This window comes from Camelus ferus, chromosome 1 (genome assembly GCF_009834535.1).
Source record: "Camelus ferus isolate YT-003-E chromosome 1, BCGSAC_Cfer_1.0, whole genome shotgun sequence".
Classification (NCBI taxonomy): Eukaryota; Metazoa; Chordata; class Mammalia; order Artiodactyla; family Camelidae; genus Camelus; species Camelus ferus.
This window is the reverse complement of record NC_045696.1, coordinates 99,030,060-99,053,802: the sequence shown is the minus strand read 5'-3', so window position 1 is coordinate 99,053,802 and position 23,743 is coordinate 99,030,060. Positions and strand designations below refer to the sequence as shown.

At 38.1% G+C, this 23,743-nt stretch overlaps 1 non-coding gene across 1 annotated transcript; it reads left to right on the top strand.

The window, feature by feature from the left end:
- The first annotated feature begins 2,439 nt into the window (after window positions 1-2,439).
- TRNAD-AUC lies at window positions 2,440-2,513 on the top strand. Its single transcript has one exon. It is a non-coding gene; the product is annotated as a tRNA-Asp (tRNA).
- The last annotated feature ends 21,230 nt before the right edge of the window (window positions 2,514-23,743 follow it).

The window sequence follows — 23,743 nt, the reverse complement described above, 5'->3', positions numbered from 1 at the left end:
ACTTTATTCAGAAAGTCAGATCACCAAGAAGATAGTAGACTGGTGTCCCAGAGAACCATCTTGCCCAAGTCAGAATTCAGGCCCCTTTTATACTAAAAGGGGAGGGGGTGTGGTTGGTTGTTGCAAACTTCTTGGTGTTGTAATCCTTTGTTCTTGCCACTGTCCATGAAGATCAGGCCATGACGTTCCCATAAACCTCCAATAAGACAAATGTTATTATCTGTTCTGCAACTTTTTAATCTGTATATGAATGGAAAAGCATTATACTCTTAAAGACCAGAGCCTTGAGAATGGGCTGTCCTGTATATTTCAGGCTATAGGCAACATTCTTTTACAAACGGTGCAGAACCAGCATGACTAAGCACAGGAAACAGAGCACAGGGTTAGAGAGAAAAGACCAGATCTAATATGGAGTCAGATTTGTTCTTCCCTATTACAGACATTTTTATTCCGATTTAACAGAATAGAAAATTGACCTTTAGAGAGGTTAAATAGCTTGTTTTAAGCCACTCAGTTAGTAGAAGACAGAGGTCTTTCTGATGCCTGAATTCTGGCTTCACTGGCTTGCATTATACACAAACTCGTATCCACACTGCCTGTCAGTTGGAAGTTTCGAAACATCACAACTCTCTACATTCTTCACCCCTCCACTAACATTTCATTTATGTTCAGAGATAGATTTTTTTTTAAGTACCAAATAGATTGTCATCATCCTAAGCACTGCTTTGGAACCACTGTTTCCTCATTACAGTGGAGGGAAAAATTTCATGGAAGAGCCAAGAACCCCCTGCATTAGATTCTGATTCTTCTTCCACTTCTGCTTTGGCAGTGATGCTCTTCTGGTCTTCATTTTGTGTAAATGAAAAAGTGGACAAGAATGTTCTGTTTTTATTGCATTTAACTATTTGTAGGTATATATATATATATATATATATATATATATATATATATATATATATATATTTTTTTTTTTTTTTTTCTTTTTAGAATTTACCTGATTTTCTTTAGGTACAAATCCTAGACCAGAATTTATATCAGAGTTTTATTAAGGCAGGGGCAAAATGAACATCAATTTATGTTTCTATAGAATAATATACTGTGGGTATTTAAAAATGGGTGGGGGAAGGAATCAATTTATGACCTGTAACCTTAAAACATTATGCTTTTTTGCTTGGCCACATGAATGCCTACTATTTCAATTTGTGAGATGAGTTCAACCCACCTGATTGCATCCAAGCTCTACAAATCTATAGCATTTTGTGTAATTATGAACTGATGAAATTACAAGGGCCATAAAACACTGATTTTTTTTTTCCCTACTTGTACTATTTAGGTCAAAAGAGAAAGCACAGGTTCACACATCACCAGAAAAGAATGAAGATTTTAAGTCAGAAATTGCAAGCTACTGGACTTCAAGGTGAATCACACTAGTAGATATATGTGGTTTAACTTGCTCAGCGTTTTGGTTTGGGTTTTGATTTTTGCTTACATTAATTGTGAATACTTAGAAGTCAGTAGATTTCACATACAGATTCAGATTTCCAGGGTCACTTGAAACATTAAATGATTTCATAACAGTGGGCTGGGGAGCAGCAATTTCTGGCTTGCAGAGGGCACACACCCTCCGGTTGGCCACAGTCCTCCTCTGGCTGATTTATATTATTTGCTTAACTCCTGGAGCATTTGAGGTTTTGATCCCAGTCTTCAGGAATAGTTTTCAGATGACATTTCCAACATATTCATCTTTGATCTACTTCCAGTTCACTTTATCTTATCTCCGGGTACCTACACCTTGTTCTCAGGATGGATACTCAGGAGATCACATGAGTGGGCAGACGGGGCTTCCAATCACAGGCACCAACCAACTAGAAAAAACAGAAGTCCCCACCGTGCAGCCAACAGGGTCTCCTGCTGGGCAACTTCAACTCTTTCCTTCTAGACCTTGGGGATATTGGGGGAGGCGCTTCAGCAGCCCAGGTGAAGGAGGGTACTCCAGTATGGATGTGCGTCACCATTTAAGCAAATGGGACTGCTGTGCCGGTGCCTGCTGACTGGGGACCAGCCCTGCCTGTGCTAGAGGCAAAGTGGGCAGTGTCTTTACCCTTAAACACACCCTCCACAAGTCTGACTCTGCACATTACCTGTGTGTGTTGTGTGTGTGTGTGTGTGTGGTTTACTTATTAGATTCAAGCTTTAAGAAGATAGTATAGAACGCTGCCACCATGTAGACAAGCCGCAGATGTATTTTAAGTGGAGTGGATTGAATTATTTATTTATTCCACAGGCTCTGTAATGTTCATTGCCATATGATAAATGAAACCAGGTTTGGTTTCCTTATGCTTATTTGATTTTCATACACTTATATTTCATACCAAGAAGAAAACCAATCCACAGTCATGCAGAAACATCTCTGATTAACACATAAAGTGTATGTGGGAGGGTAGGGTATAGCTCAGTGGTAGAGTGCATGCCTATCATACATGAGGTCCTGGGTTCAATCCCCAGTACCTCCATTAATACATACATACATACATACATACATAAATACATAAATCTAATTACCTCCCCCCTCAAAAAAACAACAAAAAAAGACACACACACAAAGTGTCTTAAACAAACATTTAACCTTTAAAACTGAAGTATAAACAGGAAGAGAATTCATAGATTTTTCTAATTGTGTTATCCTGCTGCAGACTCTAGCAGGCATTCTGTCTATAGTTACAACCATGAATACATACAGCAATTAATGCAGAGCCTAGGAAAATTAGTTTAAAAGTATAAGGTCATTTTCAGATCACTAGATACTGAAAGTACTTTTTATTTCATCCTCTCCTATAATTTTAAGCTTTAAATTTTAAAAATACAGAAACAATGAGAAGAAATAATTGCTAGAGGAAATGTTTCTATTAAAATGGTGGATTAGGGAGAAGGTAAAATTTTTCTGGCTGAATATAAATTTTCCGTGTATAATTAAAAAAGATCTTAAAATAATAGTAGAAGATTCTTCCAATAAAAACTATTAAATGACTGGTTTTTGACACAAAAGATTTGGCTCAATCATTCCATGTGTAATGGTGCATAATACTTTCTAACTGAAACTTTTCAAGGAACTATATTGAGTCAAGAAATTTCTTTCTGTTTAGACAGTACTGTGAATAGTAATTGATACTTACCAGGGTTTAAGAGACTATTTCTCTTTGAAACAATGGATTTTCTTTAACCTCTCTGCCTTTTGTAAAAAAATGTCTTTGGAACTGTTGGTGAGACCCATGCAATTACTGAATTGACTTTATTAATCAACTTTATTAAACAAATCTGCTGTGTTATTTCACATAAAAAAAAAGAAAAGTTTACCTGAAATCTGAAATTTGATGACTTAAAAGTTAACTTTAAGAGAAAATGCAAGTAATGGATGCAAAGAATATTTTCTTTCAATGCACAGAGGATTTCATCTCTGAATAACTGTATACATACACTCATATTACCATTATGTCAAAGATTCTTGTGTTTGTTCTGTTAAAATGATCTATAATTTCAAAGTCTGGTTTACATAAAAAATGGATATTTAATTAGTCTTAAAAAACAACTATACAGTGGCACAAAAGTGTCTAAAAAAATCCTAATCAGATTAGAATTGCATCAGTGAAGGGTAGGTGTGGTAACCTGGCTGCAGTGGCCTGGTTTGGCCTCCTCTGCCCATCCTCCTCTCCAGAACGCTGGGCTAATTCCAGGGCCTTCAAGCCAGCAGAGTTGATTTGGGGTTGCTTGGCGAAGAGCTGCCAGCACTAAAATGATAGTAAAGCAGAGCTGAAACCAGAGGCTGTCCACAGTCAGTCGGATGGTGAGTCACACAGCAGGGGAGACTGGGGTCCCCCAGGCTGAGAGTCTGGAGGGATAGCGAGTTCAGAATCGGTGGCTTCTGTCATGGGAGTGTTTCTTTGAAGACTGAGAGCATAGCTTTGGCCGGTCTTAGAGTATTTAGAAATCGGGCCGTGACCAATTGCACCAAGAACATGGGCTTTTCCCTTGAGCGGAAGGTAAAATGTTCTCTTTTCTCCACACCTTGCAAGCTGATTGGCCACACATTCTCATGCGAATTTCATGACCATGCCCAGTCAGGTGGGGCCGTTTTACTCTAGTTGACAAAGACTTCTGGGTTAAGCAGACACTTCAGCCAAGCTCTCTGAAATTTTAAAGGGTCTTTGTAATACTATGGTGAGTCTTCAGCACATCCCCTTAAGCCTTGTGGTATACTGTGTTATCATCCGAGTGTCTTTTCAGCTGAAAAGTTATCGTCTATGCCAACAGACTAAATCCTAAAGATGTAATTTAAGCAGCACGTGGAGTTGCCAACATGCAAATCATCTTGGTTTTTTAAGAAAGCCAAGTTGTTTTAGATGAATAAAAGATTTTTACTCCTTGGACTCAGTATCATATTGGTAGACACAACATAGGACTCAGTTAGAAGTCCTGGGAGCTTCTCCCGGATTGGTTACTTGAGCTTTGAACCTCAGATCTCTCCATTTGAAAATAATTCCTACCTTACAGACTTGTTGTAAGAATTAATAATAAGCTGGATGCATATGAAAAAACTTTATATACAATAAACACTATATGAATGTCAAGTGGTATTTAAAAAAAAGAAACAAAAACTTTTGCCTATAGGTAAAATCAGGAGCCAACGGGCTCAGGTCTTGATGGCGAGATGATTTCATGCCCTCTAAGAAAATTAGTTTCTTTACACTCTTGTTCTAAACAATCAAAATATCTAACTAATATCTAAGCATATGAAACATGCTTACTTTCTAAAGATTTCAAACTGTAGAAATAAGGGAGGTGGATGTATTTACAGTATAAGTAATTGAACGCCTGGTTCCTGTCACACCTCTATGCCCACTACTTTTGTATGTCTTTCCCTGGGTTCTTTTCATCTCTCTTTATTCTTTCTATTTCTCTTAGCTCTCTAGCTTTTTCTTTTTTAAACACCTTTATTATGGCATGGTTCCTGTACAGTAAACTACACATATTTCAGATAAACAATTTGATGAATTTTAATAGATGCATACTCTCTAGCTTTTTCTCATCATAACTTTGTCATATACCATGGATGTAATGACCGCTTAGATAACAAATATTCCTCAACCTGCATTTTTAGCTCAGAAATTTCTCCTAAACTGTAGAGTGATGTACATCTAGGTATTCACAGATATCTGAGCTCTGTCCTCCCTGCTCCCAAGCCCGTAAACATGTTCCTTTTTCTATATTCCATTCCTTGGTCACACTCCATTTACATCTCTTCTCCACTGGAGTTAGGGTATCTTTCTTAAATGCAAATCTGATCATATTAAGCCCTGGTTTTTTAGGCCCTTCTATTTTCCATCACCTTTAGAATTCATATCAGTTTATCTCTCCAAATGCAACTTCCATTGCTCCTCACGTTTACAGAACTGACTTGTGGTTTCCCAAACGTGTTAGCTGGTTTCTTGCCCTCACACTGCTGCTCATGCTGTTCTCTGTCTGGAATGGCCTTTCTGATCTTGTCTGCTTAGCAAGCTCCTATTTCACATGCAGACAGTCAAAACGTCTTCTGTGACATCTGTCACAATATTCTCTAAGAAATCTACCCTACCGGTCAGCGCCTCCAAACACAGTTAATCACTTCTGTTATTGTACTTTGTACACCGCGTTGCAACTATTTGTTTATGTAGCCGTCTCCCTTACCAGAGTAATTCGAATATAAGGTCCTCGCCTTCCTCACCTGTGCACATGGCTCACAGCATAGCTCCTTATACACATGGATGTTTAATAATCTTTGTGGAGAGCAGTTCAATGAAGTCTGCATCATCGTTACACACTGATCTCCGAATCTGAGTTTATCTGGGCAGTGGAGAAATGTAGATGTGGAGAGGACATTACTTTTGTCTCTCACCTGTTCATGTGTGTTCCTCTGGAATTTATGTACTCTGTAAAGAGATTCTTTCCTGGGTGGAAAAAAAAAGATTTTTTCAGTAAATATTATTAACAGCTTTTTCTACTATCAAGAAGTAATACTTAGAAAAATACTCATTGAATGTCATTTACAGAGAAAAACCTCATTCATTCATTGAACACATGTTCTCTGATCACTGCTGTCTGCTTGACACTGTTTTGAACATTGAGGATACAGCAATGAACAAGGCAGACCTAAATCCCCACCTTCACAGAAAGAAAGAAGAAAAGAAAGGAAGGGAGGGAGGGAAGGAGGAAGGGTAGGAGGAAGGTAGAAAGAAAGATAGGAAGGAAGGAAGAAAAAAGAAAGAAAAAGAGAAATATACTTTATTAACAGAGAGGAAGCACTTAACTTTATATCTTACCCCTTGCTTTCTTCACTCCAAAACCTCCTTCCTTCCTCCCTACTTTCTGACTTTAAAACATTTTACAGACTTAAAGAAAAGGCCAATACAAAAATTGAAATGTCCTCGGAAGGGCTGGCTTGGGTTTCATGACAAATATTGGAAATGGAGTGGTCATATACACTTTGTAGAAAGAGTGAGAAAAGACCGCCGTTTTGTTAAGGTTAATTGGGATGCCAAGCATAGTAAATCAGTGTGTTCTGCCGTGAAGATTCCACTACTAATTTACGTTTTGGTCAAGTAAAGTTTTCAGAAATATGTTTTGATAAATGATTGTATCCTTGTTTCCTCAGTCAGAATGACTATGTGTGTGGTTTGTGTAAACGCAGCTCTTCAAAATGAAGCTGATCAGAGAGTTACACTGTTTGAGTGCGTGCTCAGTAATTTTTCACTCCAGTGGACCGCATGTAATATTCAGCCATCCTAGGGCAGTGTACTCTCCACTTTTTCATGAGTCTTTCAAAACCTTTTGATGAATATGTATATCATATGACTGTAAGAGCTATGTCTGCCCATTTTCCAACTTTTCAACTGGGTATAGTTTAGTTGCCTAAAACTAAAAGTTGACAGTGCGTAACCACATTGGAGAATGGAAACAGAATTGTAATGGATGTCAGTCCAGAAAAGCAGCACACACCTAGGGCAAAGGACTCCACACTCCCTGTGAGTAATGAGAGTTCCTTCGCGTGGGTGTAAGCCAACTCTTCTTGGCTAGGAGGCAGTTTTTAATAGTGTGTGTCAGGGACACAAAGCAAAGCTTGCTGTGTATCCTCACAGAGGAGTCTTACATTCCTGAAGTGATGATTAATGAAATATAGGCACTAGAATTTTAGTCAGATGGATTTTATTTTCTCCGTCATTTGGTCACGGCTTTTCTTATTCCCCTTTATGGTCAGCTCCTGACTTTGGAAACTATGCAAACACACTTAGGCAAAAGCACAAGAACAATAGTTCTGGGAAATATAGGCCAATGTCACTGAGAGCTCTGCCAGAAACTAATTTTAGTTGAAGAGCTCTGACTATTTTCGAGCCATTCACTTTCCACCCTTCCTACCAACGCTGGAACACTACAGATGAAAGTGTCTCTTCCAAGCAGGGTTTGGAATTTGTGACCAGAAAGTTCTTTAATCCTTCTTTCATCATTTCATACTAAATTCAAGAGTTCAATATCTTGTAATAAACTTTAATGAAAAAAATATGAAAATGAATATATGCATGACTGGGACATTGTGCTATACGCCAGAAATTGACACATTGTAACTGACTGAACTTCAACTAAAACAAAAAAAAAAAGAGTTCTGCTAGGTCAGAGGTTGGTGACCTCTGGCACAGGCACCAGAAATGGGCTGAGAACGAGGGGCAACATTTTGGATACGGTCTTCCTTTCTGACAGACACTCCTTTCCTTCCTCCGCATGCCACTCATCTCCAGGAGGGCAGCAGACCCACCAACACCCTCCCCTAGTTTCTCTTTCTTTTTCAGTTTGGTTTCTAGTTGCTAAGGTGTTAATTGCTAGATAAAATGAGTGAATGAAGGGCAAACCCTCCCAAGCGATTTGCATTTAAAAAGAGGATAGTAGGAGACAGGAGAGGCTCAGGCAGCTGTAGTTCTGGGAGGAGAGGTTGGGGGGGAGGGGTTGCTACCTTTAGACCTGGGCAGCTGGGCTTGCTGTGCATACTGCCCTTTGCACTTACAGCCAAGATTACAAGTAGACGGTTACAAATATCTTCCTTAGGTCCAAATCCCATTTTTAAAACAATTTTTTTTCTATTCATAATTTCAACAAAAAGAATCTTAGATGGATTTCACAAACATCAAAATCCTTACCGTGTTATTGCTCAGGCATCTAATTTTCATTTTGAAAATTGTAATTCCTCTTAAGATTTCTTTTTATGGTCACCTAATTCTTTGACCAGTGTCTCTATTTTCTTCTGAATTGTCTCCACGTTATCTTTTTTTTCTCTTAATTGTGCAATCAAGCACCAAATATGTCTCTATAGTAATATTCAACATAGGGAGAGGTTTGAAAGAAAAATTCCTACTGGTGATACTGGTGTTTTTATTTATTTAATTTTTTACTGTTTTAAATATTCTACTAATTTCAAGGATACAATTGTAGATGAATTTGAAACTATTTCTTTATATGTATCCAAGTTCAGCCAGTTTCACAATGATTTTGAGGGGATAAAAAAGCTAGGTTGAAATATAGCTGTTTCTTGTTCAATTTGCAGCCCCAGTCTAGACCCTTAAAATTTATTCACAACCATACACAATACATTTTTACTTGACATTTAAATAATTTAATTTACTTTAAAGTACCATCCAGTGTCTCTTTAGGTAACTCAGTTTTTTCCTGATTATTTTTCCAAATTACTTAGATTTTCTTGAATTTTAATCAAATTTTCCAAAGGATAAGCAACACCCTCTTTCAGGATTTTATCCTTAAAACGGATAAACAGGATCTCTGTTTCATCATCCAAGTTGTGGATAAAATGTGTAAAAGCCTTTAGCTTAAGTACCTTCTGGCTTGGAACACATCTGAGCAATCCTTCTTAATTGATGTTCTAGAATGCATAAATCAGGAATACGGTTTCTCTAACGCTTGACCGCCGCCACCACAGTCTGGGAAATGAGCACTGAATTTCCAACCCATTTGCCCAACTTGAACATTTCACATTACTGAGGCAGAGTTTGGTAGGCAGAGGACAGATGGATGCCCTTGGCAATGAGACATGAGAAAGTGTTTTAGGGGAATGAAGTGGCTTGTGTATGGGATGGGGGAAGACAGATTCCTGCAGGACAAGAACTCTGTTCCATATAAAAAGAATTCAGAATAGTCAGTGCATTAGCTATGCTATCTTTGAAGAATATATTCAACATGAATTTATAGAAATTGTGTCCCACCTAGGTGTACAATGGTAATTTATTCTCCATGACAAATATCAGAATTGATTAATTGAGAAAGAGATTGAGAGAGAACTTGAGATTCAGTCAGATGATTGACTCTTGGCCCAACTGTGTGGCTTTTTTAGCAGTGAGGAACCACAAATAGCCCAGTGTCACCACTGGTTAAGAGTGAGCTGGGCTGGAACCCATGTTTATTAAGTCCTTCCAGTGTTCCTTCCAACAAACCATCACCCACGTTACAACTTCCCTGATGATGATTTATCAGTCTAGCAGTTTCTTTCAGTGACAATCATATTGACTATAATTGAAATTTATCTACCTCAATCACATCTTTTCTGAGTGAATTACTGCTTCTGCTATGATCTGATAAAAGCTTTATTAATATTAGCTATCAATTTCTACTAATTTTGTTGCTCAACTTACTTTTATTTCGTAATTCACTAATTTTTTGACTCTTCTCAGTTTTTTTACCTAAATAAATTTTAAGAGGGCAAAAAAAGGGAACATTCATATACCCCCAAATGAGACAACTATAATTTTCTTGGTTGCTTTAATGAAACATTCTGACGCATTTCCAAATTGCAGTTAAAATGCTGAATTCTAGCTTTATCAAATATGCCATTTTCATCAAGAAAGAAAAAAGAAAGTATGCTACAGAGGTCTTCCTTCACAGGTTGTGCCCCCTGCACCCCTCCATTTTAAAAAGTTACCTTTCTAAATCTAGTACTTATTTTTAAAATAAAAGTATGGTGTATTTCTAATTATAAATCCTCAAATATCGTGTATATTCTTGACTGGGAGAAAATTTTGGATTTTACTGTGTCTCACGAATGCCCTAATTATTTGCTAATAATTTTCGTGGCTGAGAATTTGAGGAATTTTCCACAGACTAACTTCTGGCTCTTGCTGCTTGACCACAAGCAACTTCCTGCACCAGGCACCACAGGGTATGTTCAGATCGCAATACAATCTCTGGCCCTGCACTTTTATCCATTGTATTAGGGCAGCTTAGTGGGCAGTTGAAATTTTATAGAAACCTTTCCTAAATGTGTATGACTAACAATGACTTAGCTACACGTGGAAGTGACTGCAAACCTTGTAAATATATCCCATGAAGCCAAAGTAAATGTATCTTCAACTCAGCTTCCCCTCAGCTAGACCTCAAATATGTGCAGTTTCTCCAGTATGATGGTGTATGGTAAATGCTTAACAACCTGTTCTCCTGGATAAAAAGGATGAGAATACACACACACACACACACACACACACACACACACACATATGTTTATTGTAGATTTTACTGACATAAAGGATTCATACATGATTTATAACAACTAATAATAAGATATGCAATACTCTACTATAAATTCCTAGTACAGCCAATTACTTTTCACAGCAAGTTTCCCTCGATTTTTGCTGAGCCCTTGTATTGGTGACCAACCTATGGTTTCAGTTCAACCGTGATTTGACAAATGCAATTGTGTCTCCTTTCTTATAAAAGAATGGAAGAAAATAAAAATGGAAACAAAAGCAAAAAACAAGAACATTTTAGCTGAAAAGAGTGAGAGTTGTCGCTGTGTCTAGCTTCATTACCCTGCCCTGTTTCCGGGCTGAGAGGTAGTCCCAGTCAGCAGTTTCCTTCCAGGCGTTTCTAACGGGAACACCGTGATGTGGAGATGAGGCCACTACCTAGGATCCAATTCCAGGGCTGTCCTCTGTCTGTATGACCACAGGCAAGTTATCTACCTCTCAGTTTCTTCATTTGAAATTAAGGGCAGTAATAGCACCTGCATCACTGGGTTTGGATGAGGATTAAATGAGTTAATATGTCAAATTTTTGGCACTTAATTAATGTTTAATTAGGACCAAAATAATTAATTAACATATTGTAGCACTTAGTACATGGGAGAGAGAGAGAAACCAAGGTGAAAAAAGATAGAAACTTCGCACGTAAATAAATTCACAAATTGAAAAAGAGAATATTGCAGACTAATTTGGACTTTAGAAATGCACTTCAAGCACAATGCAGGCTATGATTTGAGGTCATCACCCCCTTCAGTTTACATTCATTGATTCATATATTTAGCAAGTGTTTATTGAGCAGATAATGGGTACTAAGCATAGGGTATGTGCTAAGCATAGGATAAATAACTGTATTCTATTCTCAAGAAGCTTGGATTAAAGTAGTCAAAGTATATACACACACATTAAAGAAAGGTGATATCTGGTAAGCGTATGAACAATACAAACAATCTATCTGTGAGTTCAGAGATGGGAGAGAGAGCTCCTAACCAGTATGACCTAGACAAGGAATCTAAGAGGTAGAGGATTTGGCCTGACCCATTGAGCAGAAGGGAAAAACTGATGATTCAAACGGAATTTGTTACCAGGCTAAAAATGCATGATGTTTGAAAGTGTTTTGTTTTGTTTTGCTTTATTTTTCAATGTTTAAACATGGGAAATTTTCTCAAAAATGTCTGTGTTTTGGGCTTTCTTTGAAAAATTGGAAGATCTGGTGGCAATCCTTAACCTGTGTTGCAACACTGCTACTATCATTTGGAGGCAAGTTACCTTGGTCCATTCAGGCTGCTATAACAAAATACCATGGACTGAATGGCTTGTGAATGATCAGAATTATTCCTCAGTACCAGAGACTGGGAAGCCCAAGGTCAGGGTGCCAGTAGATTTAGCGTCTGATGAGAGCCCGCTCCCCAGTTCATAGGCTGGCACCTTCTTGCCGTGTCTCCATAAGGCAGAAGGGAGAGAGGGGAGGCTCGCTTCCTCGTGACTCCCTTAAGGCATCCCAAGCATGAGGGCCTCACTAACCTCATCCATTAGGGCTCCACCTTCATGACCTCACGTAATTCTAACTGCCACCCACATGCCCCACCTCCTAGCACCATCACACTGCAGGGTAGTGCTTCAACATACAAATCCTGGGGGGACACAAGCACTCAGTCCATGACCCAGGTAATAATTGTCCCCCAGAAGGGGTGTCCACTCTTTCCATTGCTGTGGCAGCAGTAGCCAGGCTCAAACGCATGAACTGGATTCCAAACGTGTTCCTAAGTGGTACACAGGAATTAAAGACATCAATTCCAGGTTTACGCACTGCTGGCCGCATAGTGCCGGCCAATCATGGTGCCTCTTCCACCTATTTGGCTTTGTTGAGAAGCAAAAAATGCACTCAGCCATGACACATAACGTTATTGAACTTATCAGTTCTCTCCACAAGCAGCTCAGTGGCATTCTGCACTGTCACCATTATGCACTTGCCATGCCTTTCCAGGGTGTGAACCATATCAGGGGAGGGCTGAAGCCCAAACTAGTAAGACTGACTCTGAGCTGTTCTTTTTTCCACTTACCCCTTTCTTTAGAGTGGTGTATTTCTTTTCTTTTTTTTTTTTTTGGTGTGTGTTAAGATTTACATAACATTTACTATTTTATCCATTTTAAGCGTATAGTTCACTGTCATCAGGCACATTCACACTGTTGTATAACCACCATCACTATCCACCTCCAGAACTCTTTTCATCTCACAAAGCTGAAACTCTATGCTTATTAAACATCCTAACCCCTGGCAATTACCATTCTTCTTTCTGTCTCTATGAGTGTGACTACTCTAGGAATCTCATATAATTATATGTGGAATCATCCAATTTTTATTGTTTTGAGACTAACATATTTCACTTAGCATAATGTCTTCAAGGTTCAACCCTGTTGTAGCATGTGTTGGAATTTCATTCCACTTTAAGACTAAATAATATTCCACTGTAAAATGTAAAACCACATTTTTTTTTTCATTCATCCATCAATGAACACTCGGGTTGGTTCCACTTTTTTTGCTATTGTGAATAATAATGGACGTGGGTGTACAAATATCTGAGTCTGCTTTCAGTTTTTGTGGGTATGTACCCAGAAGTGGAATTACCAGAAGTGGCAGTTCTGTGTTTAATTTTTGGAGAAAACACCAGCCAGCTTTCCACCACAGCTGCAGCATCTGACATTCCCACCGGCAACACACAGGGGTTCCAATTTCTCCACCACAGTCATGTGTTCCCTTATTCCATCTCCCCTCCCTGCAGCAGCAACTTCCTCTTCTGGGGCGAGTTTGAAGTCTACCTTAACATATGGTGTGACCAAAGGAAAATATTGAGATAAGTGTCAGAGTAAGGCTCAACTTGAAAATTCCACAGGACTAAGAAAAGATCATGTAATACAATGCTTTTGCTGGGCACGTGGAAAGCCCTAATCCCCCTTCTTCCCTGGAGAAGTTTGATCCCATCTAGCTGGAGAGATTTAATAGGTGTTAAAATGATGGAGACTTGAGCTTAAGGAATTACAGAATTTTAATACCTAGCATAAAACATCCAACACAGACATACTTAAAAATTCTATACAACACAGGAGGGGAAAATTGGGAATAAAGAACCAGCTAAAAATGAATCCCTTGCGTAGCATTTAGAAGAAAGCCTGGGGAACTATTTCCCTGACAATGTTTGCCAAATTATACAGTAAGTGTATTAATAAGAGTGGTGCTAGATAGGGCTTTTAGATGTAACTTTTAGTTCCTGTTCCACTTGCACAAGTAGTTTAGAAACTAGGGAACCTAAATTTAATAAGAGGATGTGACTACTTTTGTAGAAGGATTTGGAGACATCGTGGTCTGCTCAGCCCAGGAGATTGTGATGATGGCGAAAGCAGTTTGCAAAGCTCCACATCAGGTGGCCTACTATTACTGCTAATAGAACCAAGTATTTTGGAGATAAGGGAAGTTGCATTGTATTTGAAGAGTGGGTTTAAGACAAAAACAATTCTTACATAAGGTAGAGTAGAATTGATTCTACCTTAGCTGCTTCAAGACAGAGGACCTAAAATGTCAGGATGCAACTTACAGGCGTGCCACCGAGTGGACCTCTACGGGGAGTTTGACCCAGTGTTCACGTCCCGGGAGAGAAAGACTGAATGCTCTGATGTTAAAAGCCCCACCTCTTGGAGCATCACCAAGACCGAGCTGGCGTCTGACTGACTGAGATGCCCACAGCAAGCCTCACACCCTGGGCTCATTTACCACCCTGCTCCAGGAAGAGGAAGAATGATCATATTTAAGGCCCTTCTGCTCTAGCCCTTTTAGGACCTTGTTACAGTGCCCAAGTATTAGCTCAGCTTTTATTTACTTACTTATTTTCTACAGTTGCATGTATTGTGCTGCGGCTTCCGGACTGGGATGGCTCTGTGACTGATCACTGTCATGCTTACATTTACTTGTTCCAGTGAAATCTTTGCATATCCCGTCAGTTTTTACTTCTATAGTAGGTTTTACTACGAGTTCGTTTTCCTAAAGCCACAGTTGATCCGAGTATAGTTAGGTTATCTTGCCACTTTCATGCATCTTTTATACTTTTCTTAGGACGTAGCATCTACCTATTTTAGTGGTAAAAGGACGTACCCTTGCTCAAAAGAGACAATTCCTTTAGTGAGCCCCCATAATACTATTATTTAACCAGAGAAATTCACCTTTAAAACAAAATGTCGTCTTCCTTTCAACCAGCAGATTTCTTAATGTTCCCACTTCTCAAATGCGCTGGGTGCCTTGAAAGCAGATTAGAACTGCTAACAATTAGTTCACCTGTCTACATTTTTGATGGAAAATAGAAATGAGCTCCTGGGCACAGAAAATCCAAAATTCATCTCTCTTGCAGCCTAAGGTTTTCTTTCCTCAAGATCAGTTATCAGTTTAATATAATATTGTTGACTTAACAATGATGTATTTCAAGCTGAAGGCAGAAATGAATTTTGCATTAATAAATTGTTTGGAGATGGATTCAGAGAGCATTTCATTATATAAGAAGGGTGGCTATAAAACATGTTTGGTGGTCTTTCCATCATTCCTACCTGTGGCCCATTTGTGGAGATGACATTTATCAGTGTGACAGGGAATATTAAGCAAGTGATAGACAGTTATTAGCTGAAGTCCTGATATATTTACGCCATGGGAAAATGCACTTGGTATTTTCTTTCTGGCAACTGGTCTGTAGTTCATAATTTGATGGAAAATTGATTAATCACACATTTAACTCGATGCAAGATCTTCTGCACTGTAATAAATTATGGCCATTAATCAATAAGTACAAAGTAATTCCATGAGTCTGGAGACACGCTGGTTTCTAATAGAAAAACTTGCACTTGGGCCTTTCTGCCAGTGACCACTTCATCTAAGGTATTTTGCACCTGCCTCAATCCAATTAGATGACATAATTAATGGACCTCGATGCTCTTGATAATTTGTTATACAAAAGAAAGAATGTTTTGGCACATCCATTAAAACCTGATGTACAACACTTTGCAGAAAGGGGGAAAAATTGCTGAACCGAAGCAACAGAGGGGCTTATGCTGGGAACCTCAGAGTTCAAGTCAAAGTGTGGGAAGCCGCCCTCTTACTTCATGTTGGGTGAAGATTCAGTTGCATTTGTTAAAATGATCCAACGGGATCTCTCTCTCTCTCTTTTTTTTTTTCCAACCAGGAAAGTGAACTCGGCCTGTGTGCAAAGTTTCATGCCATCTTGTTTCTTTTATGACAAATTAAATGGTATGATTAGAGTAAGTATTCAGGAAGTATTGTTTCAGAGGCAATCTAATAAATGTTTCCTTGGTTAAGTATCAGTTACAGTTTTACATATCACAGTCATTCTGCACCTGTTTTGTGCAGCTAACAATAGGGCTCTCAATAGATTTTCACGAGAGAAAGCTTGGGAAGATAAAAAGAAAACCCGTTCGCAGCTAATTCTGTCACTAGGAAACGCCAGGAGTAGATTGTGTTTAGAGACTTTGAAAAACAATTAGCTATGGATTATGCGACTAAAAGGCCTTTCCTAACTGTACCTGGAAAACACTTGGCCCGTTTAATGCCTTCTAAGCTGTCACTGAGCTTGAACTTCAGTCCCAGTGATTAATGAAAAGCTGCGGGGCACAGCTAGGAGCTAAAGTCTCAATTATGAAAAAGCAGTAACTAGCTTAATGTGCTGATGCTTTTATACTTAAAGTGACAGCTATGAAAAATGGCAATATTTCCAATCATGCTTTAATAATTTATCATTCATTTATTGGCATGTCCAATGTGCTTTATTCCCACTGTTCTTTTTCTTTTTCTGGGCTCCTCATGTTCTGACACTGAGGAACACAATATGATCAGGCTGCTTAAAAAGCAGACCTTCCTGTTTGGAAGCTGGGACCTATAGCCACAAAGTTTTATGTCTGTCTGTCTGTCTGTCATCTATCTATCTATCTATCTATCTATCTATCTATCTATCTATCTATCATCTATATAATTTCCAGCTAGTGCATAATATAGCAATAGAGATTTTGAAAACAGCACACAGTCCAGTGACCCTGTCTACTTCCAGGTCACAAATTACCACCTTAATTCCTGACAGACACCTTGAATTCCATGCCTTTGATTATAAGAGAAACTAGGCAAGGGTGGGTGGAGGAATCAGTCTAAGCCTCCCCGGGCCAGTGGGACAGTGAGGACAGTGGACAAGTGGAAGCAAGTTGTAGATCAGAAAACGAAGTAGGGGGAAGACAGGACACATTTTTGGGGGTTAGTGCCACCAAGATATCTTGTAAAATTATTTAAGTTTAATTTTGCATTTTTAATTTCAGCAATGAATTCTTTGGTCAACAGCTATAGTCATTCCCTTGATACAGTTTTATTAGATTATATTAGACTGTTTACATTAGTATGTTCAGGGCTTAGCTGAGTCCCTGGCGCAGCATCTGATGAACCGACAAGAAAACAAATGAATAAAATAAAGCCACCAATGAATAAAGTAAGCCTGGGCTGCTTATTTAATTTCAGTTAAATTTCTGAAGTATTGTTCGAATGGCCACTGTGCACTCAAACATGAATGTACAAAATGAGTGAGACTTCAGAGAACTTGCAAACCACAATTGTAAGTATTTCAAATTGAGATTATAACAGAGTATAATAAAGTTTTATATAGAATATTGAGTGGCATAATATTTTCCACCCTCCTTAAGTGGAATAAAGGCACAGATACATATATTTAGCAATTCTTAAGTTGCAACTATCTAGGATTTTGCTGAATTTGGCTTTTAAAAATAGATTATTAGTACTTATGAGATATGAGTAAATAGTATAGATAATATTTAAAAATTGCCTTAGGTTCATTTGTCATCTGGAGGTTTTCTTTTCCTTCTTAATTTTTTTTCTGTAGTTATAAAATGTATTTCCCAATTTTAAAGTAAAAAAAAAAAATCATAAGAGTATATACAACTTGTCAACCAAACAAATTGTGGACTTGTTTTGGGGAGCATAGGAGGAACACAAATAATTTTAAAATATCTTTCTTATAATCTGGCAGTGAGCAGCATGTTTTATTTTTTTTAATTGCCATCATCAATAGTGCTTGGTCCCAGGCCTCCAAGGACTGGGATCATAAATTGGTAAATGAGTATGCCTACAAGTGAGGTCATAAAACTCAAGTTTCAAGGCAGGTGGCAGTTGTGCAAATAAAATGTTTAGGGAACCACTTGTGACTAAAATGGGCTTAATGTTCTTCTTTACTTGTTTGTCCTGGTGGCAGGTCAGTTTTGACCCAGATAACAGTGGTACTGTTCACCAGACTTCGTGGATCTTGGTTTTCGATGAACTATTAGGATGTTATTTGAGTACAGTGTAGAAGTGGTACACGTTGTCATTTCTCTGGTACATAAGGAAATGTGTTTGATCTGCTCCTATACATCAAGCAGACAGGTGACAGCCTGTTCACAGGACTGAGCTTTTCAAAACTGTAAAACTAAAACTCGAGACTGGGTTTAAAACCTACTTTTGCATCTAACAAGCTGTGTAATTTTCTTTAGATAAAAGACCCAGAGACTTGGGGGCAAGGATATTGAATGTGTTTTGAAAAAATAATGCAACAATAGAATTACAAGGAAACATGACGTCCCTTTTGGGCATTTGTATTTAGCCATACAAAGCAGTGCGTGACGGGTTAATTTTACATGGCGTTGGTTAATTGGTTAATTTTCTTTCTGATTTTTTTTTTTTCCTCTGGGCAAGTTTAGCCAAGAGAATATGAACCCATGTTTATTCCACTGACTGCCAATCTGGAGTCTAGAGTCTATGTAAATAACTTATTAGTAAGATTACCTCTACTGTTTATCCTGTTAGTGTCTTAAACATTACATTATCACACTCAGCTCAGCTTTTCAAATCTAGGCATGTTTCTCTGGATTTTTCTTTTTTAATGACAATTTTCTTCTCATGGTATTTAACTTATTTAATAACTTTCTTCTCAAAATGCTTTAAATCATTTTCCAGGATTATTCTTAAGTCTAAAGTTGATCATATTCTTGAAGCTTTTATTGTGGTTCAGATCCATCCCTGGAGCAACACTTGGCTGGGAGCTTTGATAAGTCATGTTACCCTTTTCTCCAAACATCTGTGAATTTGCCAGCACACCCTGAAATGTACCGTGAGTGCTGCCCTGTTATTCTCTGTAGACACTGAATCAGGCATCTGTCCACAGATATTTCCTTATTCACGTATGTGTGTGTGCACACACATACACACACATATAAACACGACCTACACACACACTGTATACAAAAGCCATGCTCTGTTTTGGATGTGAATAGAATTTCAGTTTTTTAATTAAGGCTATCAACTTTTTCCCCCCTTTACCCTAGTTTTGTCCCATATAGATCTTAAAAAAAAAAAAAAGTTATGGTACTTTAAATAGCTTCATTACTTCTTCCTTGAAAAAAGAGAAGACAGAGGAGTTTAAACCCAGTTGCTTGGAGCACAGTAGTGGGATAAATATTCCTTGAGTGGCAGCAAACAGCTCTAGGCTCTTTGAGTAAGGATGATGTGATTCCATCATGGAATTTTAGGAAGTTTTGGAATTTTCAATTAAACTGCTCCATCTAGGGGTAGTTTCCCCAAAGCTATGGGGGCAGCTTGCCCAGATCCTTTTTCCACCAGGTCAGACAAGGTTAAGATGTGGGAGCAGTGCCAGGGGCTTGAGCTATTAGGTCCAGCTGTAAGATTTTATCTTCTGTATCTGTCTTGTGGGGTCACTCCACCAACCCTTTGTTTTGATGGATCGTTCCTAACATAGCAGACAGTTTTCCTCTGGGGACTGTCTACACAAATATCATAGGCTCCCATTTTAGGATAATTTTTAGCTGACAGCCTCTCAGCATCTTAGGAGGTCTAGCTATGTGAACGTATGGTATTATTTTTGCAATAATAAAACAATAATGGCGGAGCTTGTGATGATTGCTGACGTTTACTGAGTGCTGTTCCAGTATATTTGATTATATTCATTTATTTAATTTATTAATTTGTCAATTTATTTTCTATAGTATATATTAATTCATTGATTTATATTAATTTATTAAAATTTTACCACAGTCCTATGAATCAGTTGTTATTAACCCCCTTTATACAGATGGAGAGATTGATCCATGAAAAAATGTAAATATCTTGCCCAAGTTTATACAACTGGAAAATGGCAGAGCTGGGATGGCACATAGGCTGTCTTACTCCAGCGTGTTCTCCCTTAATCGCTATGCTATATGTATCCTAACCAGTATGAACAACTTTCTATTTTATAATAGTGAAACACAGGAGAAATGAAGTCATTACAAAGTAGTTGCTATGGTGGGTCTTGTAGCAACTGAAAATTTTATGCAAAATCCTTTTTGATCATCATCTTTCTTTTTTTTCCCACACGTAGCCCATTTGGTATTGAGTCCTTGTCTCTTGATCGTAAGTAATAAAATGGAGAGAGGAAACTCATCAAAAAATGTTTGATAATGTCTCCCAATATCTGGTAAATGCTGCCCAGCCTCCGTGGTGGCAACCATGCTTTCATTTCTGTACCACTCACCGGATTTCCTTCCCTCTTCTTTATCCTATTTCTACCTCATCAAACTATACCAAAATTGCAGGTGAACATAGTTCTTTGGAAATTAGCTGTTTATACCTGTGCAAAATATTATTTCCTTCCGAGTACCCAATATCTCAAATTTCTGATCAGCTGCAGACCTAACTTTCAGAAATTTTCTCATATGTTTGAGTTTTATTTTTCTATTCTTGGTTCTGGAATAGTATTTTTTTCCTCCTGCTTTTAAATCTCTGAACCATATGCCAAATCTCCATAACTCTATATATTGCTTAATAGTGTAGGGCATACATGTATCAAGACTTAATTTGTTGGTGTTCTTTGAATATTTTATAGAGTTGCTTTATCAGCCAATGTCATATGTTCCTCTCTTAAAAAATATAAAGATATCTTTACATTTTATCTCATTGTTTTTAGTTAATTACATTTGAGAAATTTAAGACTAACATTTCAGAAAATATTTTAAATGTTTTAAATATAGTAGGTTAAGCTATTAGAAAATAGCTATATTCATAAATCATACATTTTCCAAATATTCTAACATAAAAATTCATTCCATTGAGAAAAGGAGTTAAGAGATTTGAGGGTTTCAGGTCTGTAAGAAGGCTATATTTCCAGCAAAATTTAAAATAGCAAAATAGCTTTTATTATTGAAAGTTAGAATAATGATTCAAAAAAACAAATCTAGAAACTCTGAATCTTGAAGTACACTTGGACTAGACCAATGTGAGTGGGTTAAGATGACTAAAACAAAAATAAATTGCTGTATGGCTCACAACATCGACAGCAGACCGAAAAAGACAGTGCTGAGAAGGCACCTATTATAATAAAACAGATGTTTATTCCTACAGTGGAGCAAAACAGCTTAAAAATGCTTTCAGTTCTATTTGCTGATTGCCATTATGTTATAACCAACTGTGGTCCATACTGCATTTTTTAATTAATTGATTTAACATTTTAGAAAACAATTGTTGGTTTTTCAGTAGTGTTCTAGTTTGCAGTTGCTGACTGCTAAACTTTCAGGAACTTTGAGAATCAGTTGCTAAATCTCGCCATTACTGAAATTTAAGTGATATAAACTTACAGATAAATTGGGTCAGAAATGGTACAAATTCACTACTTCTTGAATACTTACTACATTTTACTGTTATCTATGTCTTGGGTTTGTGTTTTGTATCTATATAGCAGAAATACTACGTAATGGTGTGCATGTGTCTTTCCAACTTCACATTCAGTGATACCACATTGTTCATTCGAAATTAGTTAGTAAGGATCTTTGCACCTCAGAAATCGATGAACTCTACAAACTGACACCCTCCAACCCTCCCACCCCACCACCATCTAGAACTGGTTGTTAAACATTGCACACCAATGGCTTTCCTACAAATCAAATTAATATCATGAGATTTTACTTCATAATATCAAATCGGTATTTTCAACATTCATAATAAGCATTAACAGGAGATTAGTTGGACTTTATGATCAAGAATAGTTTTATTTTAAAAATCAGAAACAATAATTAGAATTAATAGATAAACTTGATGCTTAACGTCAATCAATTAATGGGTGGCCAGCCAGCAAATACCGCCAAGCTCTGTGATGTTGGCTGCAGTGAGGAGTCCATTAGAAATAGCTGTATGTCAGTTTCCAGTTGTGTTGTATGATGTTTTTCTGGATATTGTCTGTGATATAACATAAAGAACCCATTTTGGGGGACCGAATGGGCCTGGAGAAATTTTTCTCAAACTTAAATAGATAGAGTTTGCTAAACTGAGAGAGTCTGCTTAGCTATCGTTAAGCTTTCTCTCATAGAAGTGGTGAATTTTACAGTTGAATACGTCTTCACCTTTAGCTTGACTCTTATGAAACTCAGAAACAAATATGCCAGCCCCCTTAAACAATGGCCCAGGGGCATGATCTGCATTTTTTTAAATTATATTTTTGAATTTTTGAATTTGTATTTATTGTTTGTTAATGGAAGTACTAGAGATTGAACCCAGGACCTTGTGCATGCTAAGCATGCACTCTACCAACTGAGCTATACCCCCCACCCTGATCTGTATTTCTGTGTATCAGCTTTAATATTGGCTCTATTTTACTGTCCTATCTTTATTTTCTGTTTTACACTCTTTATCTATTTTTAGTGGGTCCATGTGAAACTGTCTGACTAGGATCCCTTGGGTGGGAATTTCCCCTGCCACCCAGCCTCATGGATCTACTTAACCTGATGTAACCTCACTCTTGGCCACAGGTGATTGAGCCCAGACCTAACCTGGACCAAAGGAGTCTCTTTCCTTTGGTTTGGACTTGGGGCAGAGGGAGGCAAGTCAGTTGCTCTTCAGAGGCTTCTAATAAAATTAAAAGTTGGTGCACTCGATGACCCTGTCGGCCTACCTTGTGGGCCAAGAACAAAGGAAGGCAGTCAATAGTGAGAGAGCAGACCGCAGTTAAGAAACACTAAGAGAGTGTGTCGACCACATTTGGTTTTGTGTCCACTTGGTCCTGAGGCAGAGCTGCACTCCTGTATTGAATCTCCGAGCCCTCCTCAAATCCTTATAACAAACATTCTTTTAGGTCATTACTTCTAGGTGCTTTCTTTTTACTTGCAAGCAAAAGATTACTGACAATACACTAAATTTTATTCCGTTATATGTATTTTTCTTAGATAACTCTGTCTACTGGTAATGAGGTAGATGTAAATAAATAAAATATTTATAATCAGTGCTCTGTTATTCTAATGTCTTATATTAACAAAGTTTTCCAAGTGATATTAAGGGAACCACTGTAGGAAGACAAACCTAGCTACTTCCCAATCAAGTACAGGAAAAGTTCTCTATTTTGCTATTCATAGTGAAGAAGAAAATGTTTTTGTAATTTTGCTTTGTGACTCAAAATTTTACAACCTCCGCCTCAGCTCCTCCGTCCTTGCATAACCCCCACTCCTCCTATCTAACTTAGTGTATTGATTTTCTATTGCTGCTGTAACAGAATTCCTGCAAATTCAGTGCATTGATACAACACAATTTATTATTTTAAAATTCTATGGTTCAGAATTCGGTTACAGATCTCACCAGACTAACATCAAAGTGTTGGCAGATTGGGTTCCTTTCTGAGGCTCTAGGAGGGGATCTGTTACCTGTTCATTCAGGTTGTTGGTAAAATTCAGCTCCCTGTGGATACAGATCTGAGATTCCAGTTTCCTTACAGGCGGTCAGCTGAGGAGTGCTCCCAGCACCTAGAGGCCATCTGCACCTCTTGGCTCGTAGAATCCTTTCTTCTGTCTTCAAAGTCAGCAATGGCAAGTGGAGCCCCCCTTACCGCGTGTCTCTCTGACCCACTCCCCTGCCTTCCTCTGCCGTTTTCAAAGACTCGTGTGATTAGATTGAGTCCACCTGGGATCCCGCATCTCAAAGTCCTGAACCACAGTCACATCAACACGATATGTTTTGCCACATAAGGTAGCGCAGCCTCAGGTTCTGGGAGTTCAGCCGTGGACCTCTTTGGGGGAGG